A 16,288-nucleotide genomic window follows, 5' to 3' on the forward strand; every position below is an offset into this window, starting at 1 on the left:
AAAAAGAAAAAAAAAAAAAAACCAACCTCAGTTATGTTGCTCTAATATCTTTATGGATTATTTGTTGTTAAATTAAAATTAGATTAATTAAAAGAACTAAAAAAAAAATGGAGGAGAGAACAGGCGACGCACAATCTATATAGTACGTCGTATATTTATTGAATTTTTACTGACGCATTAACCTCAGAGTCGCGGTTTTGTTTTTTCAGACGTGTTTGTTTCGTAGCGTCGCTAAATAAATGTCGCTAGATATCAATTTTCGCGTAATGATTTTAAAGTGTCTAATGTTTCATTTATTGGGGTCTTGAAACGATGGTTAAGATAGATCCTCATAAATAAGCATCTCCAAGAGGACTTTAGTCGTTGCATTTCCAATGTTGAAATGTTTTTTCAAGGTGTGGGAAAATAATTTTCAAGAAAGATGAAAAAGAAAAGGAAAATAAATATATATAAAAAATAAAAAATAAAAATATTGGAAAAAAAAAACAAAGATTATATGAAAGAAGAGAAGTCCATTTGAGATGAAAAAAGCTTTGTTTACTAATTTTTTATCACGGTTGGATATTTTCTTAAGAATGTATTTCTTCCAATTCATTTATTTTCTATATGTGAAAAAACTAAGCCCTTGGGAATGTAGTTATATCTTTTCATGCATATGCCTCATACTTCATGTATATTTTTATCATTTTCACTTGGTTTTGATTGTATGAATTTTAACTTCTTTCAAATTTCTTAAAAGATCTACTTTTAACAAACTTAAATTTCAAGAAGATTTCAGCACTTTAAATTTCTTTCCTAAATGAAATTTGTTGAAATATTTGATATTCTCTCTCTAAAGACTCTTGTTTTTGTTAACACAATGTCTTAGCATATTATGCAGGCTTTTTGGACCTCCATTTGATTATTAGTTCATTTTATGAGGTCTTCATTTCTTATGGAGTTGTACAACCTTGATGTTGTTTTTCATTTCCTTGAATTGATATTTCTTGTTTAAATTTCATGAATTTTTCTCTTGAATGGTGTTTGTCTCCAAATGGTTAATTTTGTGTTTGTGTACTTATTTTGGTATTTTCTCGAGTGTTCTTTTTAGCTTCTATGAAGCTTTGTTTGAATAACAGGATTGTTATTCGAACAATAAGCCGTTTTCACATATTCACCATTTGATGTTTTAAATGTTGTTCAAACAATCCTATCTTTCATGTGTGAATAGAAATCTTGTAGACCCATTATTTTTCGAACAATATGTTGTTATTTTTCAAATGGTGTCCTGTGACATGTGTCGTCATGAGACAAGCTTCTTATTATGGTTCGAACAATTCAATTAGATTGTTCAAATGATCTTTGATGAAATGCAAGATCACTTCTTATTCCTCGATTGTTCTATACCTAACTTCACCCTGTATGTTTGATCGACCCTCTATTTTTGCCACAATTGAGCTTCAATTGTCACCAGATTGGCTATAACTTGCTTATAGTCATCTTCTTCTCAATTGAACAAATTTAGATTGACTTCTCACCATTCTTTGCTTGTTTGTGGATTGTTTTAGGTTGGAGTTTTCTCTCTATTTTACTCTCATCAGTGTCGAAATTGCACTCAGTTTTCCCCATGCTTTTTTGCTGAAAATTTGCTTTGTTTTTCTCGAATTTGAAGCTTCCTAGTTACAGTCGTTGTCAAATTCTCACCAAATTTTGGCTTTGTTTTCTGTTGGAATTTAGCTGGACATGACAGTCTTTGGTGTCAAATTTCATTTTATTTTTCACAAATTCCAATAAGACTTTTTGTTGGTTATTCCTCTTACTCCTTATCCTTTTGGATATTTTGTTGTTGATGACACTGTTTGTTGTTTTGTTTGAATTTTTAAAATTCCTACTTTTGTTTAAGATTAAAATTTTTGTTTATAGTGGTGTGTAACTTTTTGTTTTTTTGGTTTTGGTTTTTTTTTTTCTTTTTAGGGGCTTTGTTGACTAATGGTCCTTAAACTGTAGCTTTCTGTTCCGGTCCGTAAACTAATTTTTTGCTCACTTTGGTTCCTATTCTGTATATATAGTCTCACCTTTAATCCCTATTTGATTTTCCGTCGGTACGGCCGATGGAAGTGAGATGTGCGTGTCATATGCTTCATTAGTATGAGGTAGTACCGGTAACTTTTAAGAGCCAAAGTCAGAGAAAAAAAAAAAAAAAAAGATTTTCGCATAGTTGAAGAACTAAACTGAGATTTTTGCATAGTTTAAAGGCCAAATATGATAAATTATTAAAAGTTAATTCTTGAAAGGAAAATATTTTTTAAAAAAATGTAAATGAATATTAAAAATTAAAAGAAAAATTTATCCACCTCAATTAAAAAGATAAATTTGTTTCAAATAATAAATAAATGCTAGGAAAAATTATGTTTGTATACATTTTTTTTCTTTCCAAAATAAATATTGTAAAATTTTAAAATAGTGTAAAATTAAAAACACAAGTATGAAAGAAATTTTAGTTCCCTTAAAATATTAAAAACAAAAATTACATGTTATGAATAAAAGTTACCAACGTCCAAAACACAAACGATTTATTGTGTATAAACATTTTTTTAAAACATTTCTTCCCAAAAATAATTACATGAGAGATTTCAAATAGTGTACCTAAATCAATTTTTAAAAAATCAATGTTAATAATTCGAAAAAATTTCTAAAAAAATCTATAAAAATATTAGAAAAATATGAAAGAGCATTGCTTTTCATAATTGTTCACAGAATTTGTTTCAAGTAATAAATAAATAAAGGAATTAGGGAACAAATGTTAATACTTATCCACGCTTTTATTTTCTAAAAATAATTAAAAAAAATTGAAAATTGCACAAGTAATTAATAAATAAACTAGTAAATGTTATAAACTAACTAATGCTTAACAATGATATAAGAATTCAAAATATATAAACGATCAAACATAAAGGATAGATAAATATGGGGGAGAATTTCATCTTATTATATTCTTTTCATTCCTTTGATCTTATGTCTTTACATATAGGCTTGTGCAATGAATAGGTTACAAAAATAATAAGGAAGACCATTAATGGTAAAATATAGGTTATACATACGTTACAAGACTTTATGTCATATAAATATAGGACAAAAATAATTGAATCTTGAATTTACTTAAATAATTTTTTGGTTTTGGATGTTGATATAATTGTATTTGCCTCTACAATTGTATTATTATTTGAAGTTGCTAAATCTACTTGGTGCAAGAACTAAATCTAATTGGTTCTCTTGCAGTTGGTGCCTGATTTGATTGTAGGGATGTCTTTAATATTTGTCCCAGTTTGGAGTATGCATGTGAGTGTGACAACATGGGAATAATTAGTATTTCTTAGACCTCCATGAAAAAAACTCTTCTAACTATTTTTGTAGAATTGCCTCTTATAGTGCTCACCTCTGCAAAAATATCTAAATATAAGGAATTTGCGAGTTCTGTAAAAGTATCTAGAATTTTCATTATCCATTCATACTTATGAAATTTTATACTTTCCTTTATGGTTTACAGGTTGAAGGAAAACTTAGCACTTCTAAATATAAGGAATTTGCAAGTTCTATTAAAGCATGTAAATCTAGAGTAATTGATGCAGACACCATGTTACAGACATGAGAACCATTGGATTCATGATTTACATGACTTGCATGACTCTTTTCTTTTTCCTTTTTCTTTTCCATTAGGCTTGGTTTTATGTACTATAGAGCAAAACGTTGCATTTTATTTCCTTTTTGTTTTCTTTGTTGATTTGGCAATTGAAGTTATACCCTACGAGGTGGAATTATCCTAACAACTAATATTAAACAATTTACTGAGGGGATGAAAAAACAGAGGCCATATATATATATATATAAGCATATTGAGTTTTCTTCTCCATTCCTCTCTGAATGGTTTTTTAGGATTTGGACCAAAGGGATCTGGACCGGTGAAATCCTAAGATCCTATTCTTGATGATTCTATTCTTTTAGACTTCCTACATCAAATTGGTATAAGAGCCAAGATTTCTCTCTCGAAGTAACCATGGCTCATTTCGATGAGAGTTCCCATCGAACTTTTGGCAAAGATTAGAGCTCGAAAATTATCTTATCTGTTGTTGCTAAACTGGACCAAAAGTTTGACACTCTTTCAAATAAGATTCGACAATTATGTTCTGTGTTGTATTATGAGAACTCTTGAACATTCTGGCGACCAATCTACAGCAACCCAAGTTCAACAAACACTTACTCCATTAGCACATCCATCAGATCTGGACCTTCAAAACTCCCCTCCTCTCCACTTTCTGAGAGCCCAATGCCTACATTTTCAAAATGTACACACTATGCTCCTCTTCCATGCAATTCGGACTCGGAAAATGAACTTGAATCTATGGCACTAGGTCGCACTACTCAAACCACAACTGGTAGGTATGCTCGAAACCACAATGCTTCAGATTACCGTATTAAGGTAGGCATTCTCAATTTTGATGGGTCTTTGAACATTAAGGATTTCCTTGATTCGGTAAAAACTGTTGAGTCATTTTTTTAATATATGTCCATACCGGAGGACAAACAAGTTCATATGGTGGTTTATAAATTCCATGGGGGAGCTTCAGCTAGGTGTGAACAAGTGCAAAACAACAGATGAAAGCAAGGAAAGGGTCTGAACCGATCCTTGTCATGACTGCACTAAATGCTATGGGCTCGATTTCTACCAGCTAATTTTGAGCAGATTTTATATCAACAATACCACCATTGCCAACAAGGTCATCGATCAATCAACAAGAACACTAAAGAATTCTATAGACTTGGTGCTCAGGTGAATCTAAATGAGAATGAGGGTCAACTTGGTATTAGGTATATGGCTGGATTAATTATCCCAATTCAAGAGAAAATAGAGCTTAGCCCTGTTTGGAGTCTCAGTGATACTATCAATTTGTCTTCAAGATTGAAAAACAAATTGAGAGGCAAACAACTAAGACATCATCTAAATGGAGACCATTGAGTGAGTTTACCCATCCAAGACTAAACCCATGCCCCCATAAGTATCTCACCACAAAACCACACCCGTTGAAAACTCTATAAAACCTACAGGCAAACCTCAATATCAATCTAACAGAACTTCTAATCCCTATGCCCGAAATTATCCTTTGAAATGCTTGAAATGTGGACAACAGAGCCACAAATCTAATGAATGTTCACTTCGTAAGCAAATCAACATAGTGGAAAATCAAAAGAGTTCAAGAGAATAGTTTGTCATAATAGGAGATGAAACAGAGCTGGTAGATGAAGATCAAGGAGAACCAATGATTTGCATCATACAGAAGCTCTTGATTTCTACTAAACACCCATAGAGCCTCAACATCATTCTATTTTCAAAACTAAGTGCACCATTAACAAAAAGGTGTGTGAAATGGTCATAAACAGTGGAAGCAGTGAAAATATAGTGTCTACGTCCTTAGTTAAACCTGAAACTCCCCATTATAAGTCATCCAAATATTTACAAAGTGGGTTGGATTAAAAAGGGAATTGACATTAAGGTTACAAAGCTGTGTAAAGTTCATTTCAGCATTGGAAAACATTATGTAGATGAGGTTGTTTATGATGTGGTGGAGATGGATGAATGCCACATTCTATTAGGCCAACCATGGCAGTTTGATAACTCAATGATGCATGATGATCAACAGAATACTCATTCATTTCAGTGGAAGGGAAAGAAGATTGTCTTACTTCTTTCTCAGCCATAACTTGAGCATTCTTTATTACCAACACACGGCCTCCCATAAGCACAAACTTTTAACAATAGTCCTATCCTTTTAATAGTTCCAGGGAAGCACTTTGAGTTCCAAGCTAAACAACCACAACTCTATTTTAGTATTATAGCTTCAGCTCAAACCACAGCAATCCCCCAAATTCTTCAACCAATTCAGTGCCTTCTTGAAGAATTTTCAACCATCTGTCCAAATGTGCTGCTAGATTCATTACCTCCTATGAGGAACATTCAACATGCTATTGACCTACTTTCAGGAGCTAGGTTACCTAACCTTTCTCATTATCAAAAGAAGTTCAAATTTTACAGCAAATGGTTAAAGATCTACTGCACAAGAATCTAATCCGAGAGAGCCTTAGTCTTTGTGTCATACTGGCTTTTATTGTTAATGGTGAATGGAGAATGTGTATCAACAGTCAAGCAATCAATAAAATCACTACCAAGTATCAGTTCCACATTCCCCGCTTAGAGGAAACAGATGCATCTTCCATGGGTATTAGGGCTATTCTTATGTAGGAATAAAGAGCTATTGAATTCGTTAGTGATAAATTAGGTCTTGCCGGTCAAATTTGGTCTGCGTATGAGCAAGAATTATATGACATTGTGCAACCTTTTAAACATTAGGAACATTATTTAATCCAAAATGAATTTGTCCTCCACTACGATCACCAAGCTCTTCAGCACTTTAATTCCTAAAAACACATCAACAAAATGAACATCTACTAGTCTTAATTCTTTTAAAAATTTCCTTATGCATTCCATCACAAAGCTGGAAACCATAATTGCATGGCAGATGTAGGGTTCCATACATTGAAAGATCGATATCCTAACGATCCTGATCTTGGCCACATTTGGCATAAGTGTCGCTCATGAGACAGTAAGAGATTTTCATTTACATGACAGATTTTCTTTAAAGGACTGCAGCTATGTATTCCTCGAAGTATTCTTCACCTTCAACTTATCTAAGAACTTCATGGAGGTGGCTTAACAGCTCATATAAGAGGAGACAAGACTATTTCCTTAGTTGAGGAATGCTATCAAGCATTGTGCTATCTATCAAACTCCCAAAGGTCATCAACAAAACACGAAATTGTATTTACCTATACCTGACAACATTTGGGAGGATATCTCCTTTGACTTCATGCTCAGTCTCCTTCTTTCTCAATGCAAGGTTGATTCCATTCTGGTTGTGGTTAATCGATATTCAAAAATGGCTCATGTCATTCCTTGCAAGAAAGCTATTGATGCATCCTACGCGGCCAACTTGTTCTTTCGTGAGATTGTAAGGCTACATGGCATACCAAAGTCCATTACCTTCAACAAAGATGTTAAATTCCTTAACAATTTTTGAAAAACTTTATGTCGCAAGTTTGATACTGTGCTTTAGTTTAGTAGCACCTACCACCACCAAACCGATGGCCAAATGGAAGTTGTGAACCACATCATTGGTTCCATGCTTCATAGACTTGCTGGTAACTCTCCAAAACAATGGGATGTCTATTTGCATCAAGTTGAGTTTGCTTATAACAACATAAAAACCCACTCAACTGGGTTAGTCCTTTTGCCATAGTTTATACCAAGCCTCCCAATCATACTGTGGACTTGGTTTCGACCCCTTCCCTCCTCACAAAACCGTTGAATTAATGGCTCGGAGGATTTAAGATATTCATGCTCGAGTCACACACAACCTGATTCAGATAGTCATTATAAGGCCACAACTGATCTTCATTGTCGACCCAAGTCTTTTGAAGTTGGTGACCTTATCATGGTCCATCTTCGACAGGAATGGTTTCCAGCTGGTACTTACATCAAATTACAAGCTAAAAGGATAGGCCCCTATCATATACTAAAGAAATTGGGAGATAAAGCCTATCAACTTGAGATCCATGCACACATAAAAATCTCAAACACTTTTAATGTTGCAGACATCTTTGAACATCAGCCACCTAGTGCTGCTGATCATTTTTTGACTTCCTTGCTCATGGTGAGCTCTCTCGTAGTGGGAAGGAATGATGCAAACACCACATTGCAGACGTGAGAACCATTGGATTCATTATTTACGTGACTTGCATGACTTTTTTCTTTTCCTTTGTATTTTCCATTAGGCTTGGTTTACTATACTACAGAGCAAAACGTTGTGTTTTATTTCCTTTTTGTTTTCTTTGCTAATTTTGGCAATTGAAGTTACACTCTATGACGTGGAATTGTCCTAACAACTAGTATTATATAGTTTACTAAAGGGGATGAAAAAACAGAGACCGGATATATATTTTTTTAGCATATTGATTTTTTCTTCTCCATTCCTCTCTAAATGATTTTTCAGGAATTGGACCAAAGGGATCTGGATAGGTGAAATCTTGAGATCCTCTTCTTGGTGATTCCATTCTTTTAGATTTCCTACTTCAGTAATAAATGCCTTTGTAGCTGTGGTTTTAAAATTTTGAAATCATGAAATTGGAAAAGATGCTAGTGGGGTAAAGGTTTTAGATTTAATGGGTTTTAGAGTAAATTCTCTTTCATTTTCCTTAAATTTACTATAGTAGCTAGTTCTTGTAGTTTGTGGCAACTTGTGCTTTTTCTTAAACTTTCATACTTGGTGCACTTCTAAAGTTTGTTATTGTGAAGATACTACTATATTTATATGTTAAATTATCTAATGCTTTTAATTTTTCTTTTCTTGAAGATACCCATCTATCTTGAAGATAAGGTTTTGATAGCCATTAGCTCTCAATTATTTTATATATATGGTATACTAGCTACTTCATTCTTGCATTTTGCTTTACCCATAAGACAATATCTTAGAATGAGCTTTGAGTTGCTTGGTAATTCTTCAAACATGGAAAAATCATCTTTCTAATCATGAGAGTTCTATGATGTGTAAATTACTAAGTTTGGAAATCTTGATTATATGGATTGTTCCTTATTCATAAAGTTATTGTCCATCTGCAGATCTTGGAGGCTTAATAGATCTTAAGATTTGAGCTTTGACAGCAGTTGAAGAACTCAAAATGGAAAGTGCAAACAAATAGTTATACATTCTAGTTTATTGATAATTTGTAAGTCTTAGATATAAAGCAATGATTTAGTGTGTTTCTGTGTTTTTTTTTCATGATGGTGGTTGATCCATTTACTTTTTTCAGTGTTAACTTTTGTCATGTTGTTTATGATACTCCATGCTACTTGATGCCTTCAACTAGATTATTTTATTTTTTTGCATGTGTTTCAAGGGTTTTTTATAAGATAGACGGGAGTCATCAAAAAGGTTCTAGTTTGAATTTCAAGTTTTTGTAGACCAAGAACAAGTTTAATGCAATGGAGCACATATGTTTACAATTAATGCAATGACAAGTTCAAGACAGCATTCACCTCTACTATATAGAATACAATTGGTTATACTTGTTTATATATTTTATTGTCTATATTTGTATTTTACACATTTAAATCATTGTTTTAATTATGCATGACAATTATTTACATGTAATGGCAATTATTTTTGTTATAACATATTTTTTAAAATTTGGTATTATAGAAATTTAATAATTTGTTTTATATTGTGCATTTCTACACCATTAGCAATTAATTAATTGGGAAGTTTTTTTTATAAAAAAAATAATTAACTAAAATAATTATCTTTCAGTGACCAATTGTTGGTTGCTAAAAGTCTGTACAAATTGGTTGTTAGATATTAGAGTATTTAGTGACCCAAGTTTTGATGCTAAATATAAAGTAATAGTGACCAATTTAAACTATTCATGATTTTTCCAAATGTATAAAGAACTTAAGTGACCATCATGCTGGTTGATGTTAGTGGCTTTTAGTTACTAAGAAATTTAGTCTCAAAAAGTTATTTTTCAGCAACCAGAATATTGGTGGCTCATGACTATAATAATGGTCACTTATACGACTTTAGGCTACAAATATTGATCAAAATGGTGATTTTCCAAACTTTGAAAGACTAAATTTTGGTCATTAAAAAATTAAAATTTGGTTTTTAAAACTTTCCAATTTTCGCAACCAATAGTTGTTTGGTGACTGAAAATAATTAGTTACCACCTTTTAACAACCATCAAATAACCACTTTTTTATTTTTTTCTCTCATTTTCTTTTATGACCAAAGCATACACTTTGAGCAACCAAAAGCGTGGTCACTAAAAATGATTTTTCTTGTTGTGACATTCATAAGATGTTAAGAGAATTTTAAGGTATCTTTTGGGCACCTTATTGTTGGACTTCATTTAACTATATTAGGTATACTCAATCTTATTGGCTTTACTAATGCTGATTGGGTATCTAATACTGATGATTAGAAATCAACAAGTGGCTTTTGTATATTTCTCGGTCCTAATTTAATGTCATCAAATGCCAAGAAGCAAATTATAGTGCCTATGTCATCATGTGAATCCGAATATCACAATTTGGCTACTGCCACCATTGAGCTTCTATGGCTTGAATCCTTGCTGTGTGAGTTGCATGTTCGCTTTGTGTTAGCATCCTGTCATCTAATGTGACAATGAAAGTTCTATTACTTTGTCATACAATTCAGTTTTTAATGCCCAAATTAAACATATTGACATTGACTTTCACTTCGTTCGAGAGAAACTGTCGAACAAACATTTATCTGTTCATCATGTTCCTTCAATTGATCAGATAGCTGACCTCTTAACTAAACCACTATCTAATCCAAGGCTCAAGTTTCTTCATTTCAAGTTGATTGTCATTGAATCACCTATTCGCCTGTGAGGAAATATTAAGATAAGCATAATTTAGTTAGGTGATTAAGGTTGTTCAGTTAGCTTGAGTTGTTATCTTGTTAGATTAGTCTTATACTATTATTTGTAAATTGGCCAATTTATATTCTTATCTGATACTTGTAACTTTAATTGTGAATCGATATACAAATATATATATATATATATATATATAGATTTTGTTCTTGTTCTATTTCTTACGTAGTATGACTAGTTTTCCCATCCAAGTTTTGCTCGAATGAAATTTGGATATCCGCAATATTTTCCATGTTATCATGAGCACCATCATCATCATAACCATTCCCTCATCAAGATCAGGTAGTGTTGAATGACATGTGGATTCATACTCTCTTCTTTTTAGAATTTCTAGCTTAGTACTACATGCAGCCTTCAAATTATTCACAGCATACAAACCAACAACAAGCACATTAGCAATGTATGATAGATACATTTTACCATCTTCAATCCAAATTATTTAGTAAGCACATTATTTTTTCATGCTTAAACACAACATTAGGTAAGACATCGCAGAAATAGCATTATTTCCTACTTTCCCAAGCTAAAATCCTAGGAACCTCTACCTTCCGAATTCATAAGCCAAATTGCTTACTTAACTATGAAATTGTTCATATCCCCATACCTCTAAGAAGATAAGACAATCACATGAGTATGAATTGATAATGAAATTATAGTTGCTCAATATGGGTTTAAGCAGGGTAATCTTATTTTAAAAACATATGCAAACCATGCAGATTGTATGTGCTTGGAAAATTAGTCCTCCAGCATGCCTTTCAAAGGAATCCCTTGTCATTTCATAAAACTCGTCCCCATTGATATACATTGAGATCTTCTAAATTGTTTAGAAGATATACTTGTTTAGGTTCCATTACAGTAACACTCTCTAATCCAAGCAATGCAAAGTCCAAAAAATACAATAATGCCATCCACACAGCATCAACATCATCTTCAAATTTTGTTTTCAAAAATTTATCATGAACATCTGATAGTCTAATGAATTTGACATCCTCGAATTTTATTTATTGTGTCAATGAAGATAGGAAATTACTTTCAAAGGATCCACATTTCAATTCAGCAATTAATGTGAATTCAACAATTAAGAATCACATTTACCTCCAAAGTTAAATTCTAACAAATGACGTTCAATGCACACCGCTATTCTAAATGGCATATGATGAACAATGGATTCAGAGATCTCACATTGCTCCAACTCAATAAAATGGCCAAAGCATATTTTTTGAACACCTCAATGTCTTTCAAAATATTCATTAAATTGGGCTTTACATTCCATTGTACTCTTGGTTTTGCCTTTTGGAGGCTTAATATGTATTTTTCAATACCTTGTTTTTTGTTTTTTTCCTCATGCCCCATATAAGCCTATTAAAACATTGTAAAAATTTAAACAAATAGAATGAAATATAATGCAATTAAAATACAAACTATTTAACAGTTTAAATAGTTTTGAGGCCGTTCAAATACATTCAAAACCATTCAAGAAAGGACTTTCTAATATTTAATGGTTTCAAAACAAATCCAAACCATTCAAGAACACAAACAATAAGGCATATATGATGCATCGACACCATTTAAAGCCATTCGAAACGATTTGAGATCATTTTTTTTAATTTTTTGAAATGCCAATTGATATTCTATATTATGTTTTCAGTGGGTTCAAAGATCATTGAAACTTAATACGGAAAGTTATTGGGAATTTATTTGGGTTCTCAAAATTGATATTTTCCCTTATTTAAAGAGGCTTTCAAATCCATCGGGGAATAACTTTTAAATTGGTTTTCTTTTCCTTCAAATTAACCATTATAACCTCATTGTGAAACTTCAAAACCTATTACAATAATTTATAAACTCATTTTGGAACTCATTCAACTCTTGTCTTATGGTTATTATGTGAAATTGCATATTTAGAAACCCATTTTTAGAAGTTTCAAAACCCTTGTTTTTTTTAACCCATTCTATCCCATTACGACCATCACATCCAAAGATTTTATGTGACGACAAACACATATTTCAACCCATCCATCCATCTAGTTTAAATAAATTTCAAGTGATAATTTTTTTTTAAAAAAAATATACACATTCATTCTTTTCTCTCACCTTAGTTGGCAGGTAGAGCTAAGGTGAATGATATCCTGGAGTAACTAGCATGCTTTACATGGTTTTGTAGTGCATGGTTTGCATAAGGCTTATAGTCATGAGGAAGAGAATGAATACGAGTAAACGAGAAGGTATCATGCAAATGAAGGGTTTTTTCTTTGACTGTAAAATTGAAAGAAGAGGTTAGAATTATTAGTTTTTAAGATGGAAGTCAAATTCCTTCTGTGCCCTTGTCTAGAGGTTATTACTTAAAATTTTCCTAATTTGTAGTATTAATCAATTGGTTTACAAAACACAGTGTGGTATCTATAATCATAGTTAAGGGGTTTATTTGTTATTTTAATAGTTTAAGAGGATTATTTGTAAATGATCAATAGTTAAGGGAGCTTTTATGTAATGTACCCTAGCATTTATTTTAAAGTCTAACTTGTTAATATACAAAGAAGTAGTGCATATAACCATTTAGCAATATTGCCCATGTAACTTCTAATGATCATTTACAGCGTGAACCTAATACTTTATAGTTTTTGTCAATTGTTAAACAGGTTAATTTCATAAACAACTTCAGAAATTTGGTATAATTTAAAATAAAAAACTTTGTATTTTTATCGTATCATTTACATCCCATATAGGAGATTGTTTTATTTTAAAATTAATAGACCAATGGTAAAATTTTTAGCTTTACTTCCTTACTCCTATGCATTGAAAAACACATTTGTTAAGCTTTTCTATAAGAAAATTATAGAACTACGTATTAAGAATTAGCAGATAACCATGTTTATAAGTATATACAGATCTATATACATGAATATATATAAAAAAAATAATAAATACTAAAATACAGATTAAATATATAAATACAAAATATGTATAAAAATGATATTAGAATTTCCAAACCTGTATGTATGAGATTGAATGATTATGTGATACCACAATCTTTTTAAAACAAATTTCACCGCATCGATGCAGATGGCTCTATGAGGTTCATCTCCCAAGAAACAACGGATTGACTTAGATTTCGAATATGACATCACCAAAATCTTCCACTTCGAATTATTATTACCTAAGCTTAACCACACTTATAGTATGCACACAATGCAAACTAATAACAAAGCACCTCAAAAACTATTCCTTATTGCAATTCTTCTCCATATACCAAATGAGCGCTCCAAAAAGCTATATATAGCCTCATAACACCACCTCCCAAAAACCTAAACGAAAGGAAAAATTAGAAGTTATTATAACCCAATTAAAACCTACAAAGCATTCGTCAATGTCAAAACATGCCATCAATTCCCCATCAATGCAAAATGTTAAATCATTCAAACCAAAAAAAAAAAATGTTTAAATGTTACAACCCCCACATGAATGATTTGACGACTAGGGATAATGTAGGACTCTAATGGTAAAGCTCTACAGTTGGAATCTATATAGGATAGGTGGATGTTACTCTTTGATCCATCACTTATGAAACTATATTTACTTTACTGACTAATGGTAGATATGATATCTTTGAACTATTTCATCGTTTGTGTAAATAATAATATAGCTCACACATAATTCCTTCTTGGTACACTGCAGCTCTCACTATTATGTTCATTTTAGCATTGAACACCTTTCTAGTTTTGTAAGAGTTTCTAAAGAATTGCACCCTTAACAATTCTCCTTTGAAGCCACCACTCTTCTATCTCACATATGTGATTCTTATTTCTAATGTAATTAGCATGATTATACATAGATTACCAAACACATACATATAGGAATCATTAAAAGCATATTTCATGCTTAACCTTCATCTCTCATTGTTTCATCGTAGGAACGGGCAGAGGATTAACCCCACAATGATCTTTACCAGTCTTTACAATTGTGTTCTCCCATTGAACCAAGATCTTGGGATCTGTAGTCAACTAAGTTGAGTTTCCATCATATCAACTTTTCTTATAGGCTTCAGTCCCATTTTCCCCGATGATTTCTCAATTAAATCTCTATTTAACCTTTTGTTTTATCAGGTCCACAATATTATCTTTCGACTTTATATAGTTTATCAAGATAACTCAAGTTGAGATTAACTGTCTAATGAATTTATGTCTACAATGAATGTGTCTAAACTTTCCATTATACATAATATTTTGTATTTTGCTGATCGTAGATTGACTATCACAATGTATACTTATAGCTAGCATAGGTTTAGTTAACTATCACAATGTATACTTATTGCTAGCATAGGTTTAGCCTACTATGGGATATCCTCTAAGAATTAGCATAGTCTTTCAACCTCTTCACCATAGGTTCAACCTACCTTGGAATGTCCTTTAAGAATTAGCATAGTCTTTCAGCCCTTCACCCCATTTATCCGATGCAATGAACTCAAATTCCATTATGGATTGAGCTATAACAGTTTGTTTTAAGGACTTCTATGTTACGACTGCACCTGCTAATGTGAACATACAGCCACTTGTGGATTTCGAATGATATCTAATATTTAATTCGCATCGTTGTATCCTTCTAATACAATAGCATATTTTGTATAGTGCAGTCCGTAATCATGAATATATCATAAGTACCTTGATACTCTAATAATTTTGTTCCAATGATCTTTATTTGGATTACTTGTGTATCTACTTAGTCTGCTCAGAGTGTAGGCTATGTATGGTCTTGTCCAACTCATCAGGTATATCAAACTTCCAATCACCCTTGCATATTCCACTTGAGATACACTTTCCCATTTATTCTTGGATAAATGTAAACTCATATCTATGGTCTAGCTATATTGGTATCATCTTTATTAAACTTAGACTAAAAATGATTGCATTTGAAATCCTAGTGATTTTCACTCCTAAAATTACATTGGCAAGCCCTATATTTTTCATGTCAAATTTTAATTTTAATATGGATTTTATAGTTTGGACCATATTATCATCACTACCTACAATGAGTATATCATCTACATACAAACAAAGAATGATGTATCCATTCTCTATATCTTTTACATAAACACATTTGTCACACTCATTTATTTTAAATCTTTTATTTAGCATGACACTATCAAACTTTTGATGCCACTACTTTTAAGCTAGTTTTAGTCCATATAAGGATTTTACCAATCTACAGACTTTATTTTCTTGTCCTGGTACGGAGAAATCTTCAAGCTGCTCCATGTAGATCTCTTCATCAAAATCTCCATTAAGAAACATTATTTTAACATCCATTTAATGTACTTCAAGATCCCGAAATGGAACGATTGCCAGTACCATCCTTATGGAATTTATTCTCCTTACTCATATGTATCAAAATAATTAAGGCCTTCTTGTTACTTGTACCCTTAATTACAAGCCTTGCCTTGTATTTATTTATAGTTCTATCTGCTTTCATTTTGCTTTTATATATCCATCTGCAACCCAACGGTTTACAACCTGGAGGAAAATCTACTAATTCCAAGATGTGATTCTGCAAGATGGAATCAATCTCACTTTTTATGGCTTCTTTCCATAAATTCCTTTCTGGAGATTTACAGCTTCTTACAAGCTCTGAGGTTACTTTCTGGCATATAAGTAAGAAAATCCATACTGAAGAATTTTTTTCGTTATTACTCTCTTGATTCATGTAAGCTCAACCTCAATCTCAATTTCAGTTTCCTATTCTTGATCATTAT

This window comes from Ziziphus jujuba, chromosome 11 (assembly GCF_031755915.1).
Source record: "Ziziphus jujuba cultivar Dongzao chromosome 11, ASM3175591v1".
NCBI lineage: Eukaryota > Viridiplantae > Streptophyta > Magnoliopsida > Rosales > Rhamnaceae > Ziziphus > Ziziphus jujuba.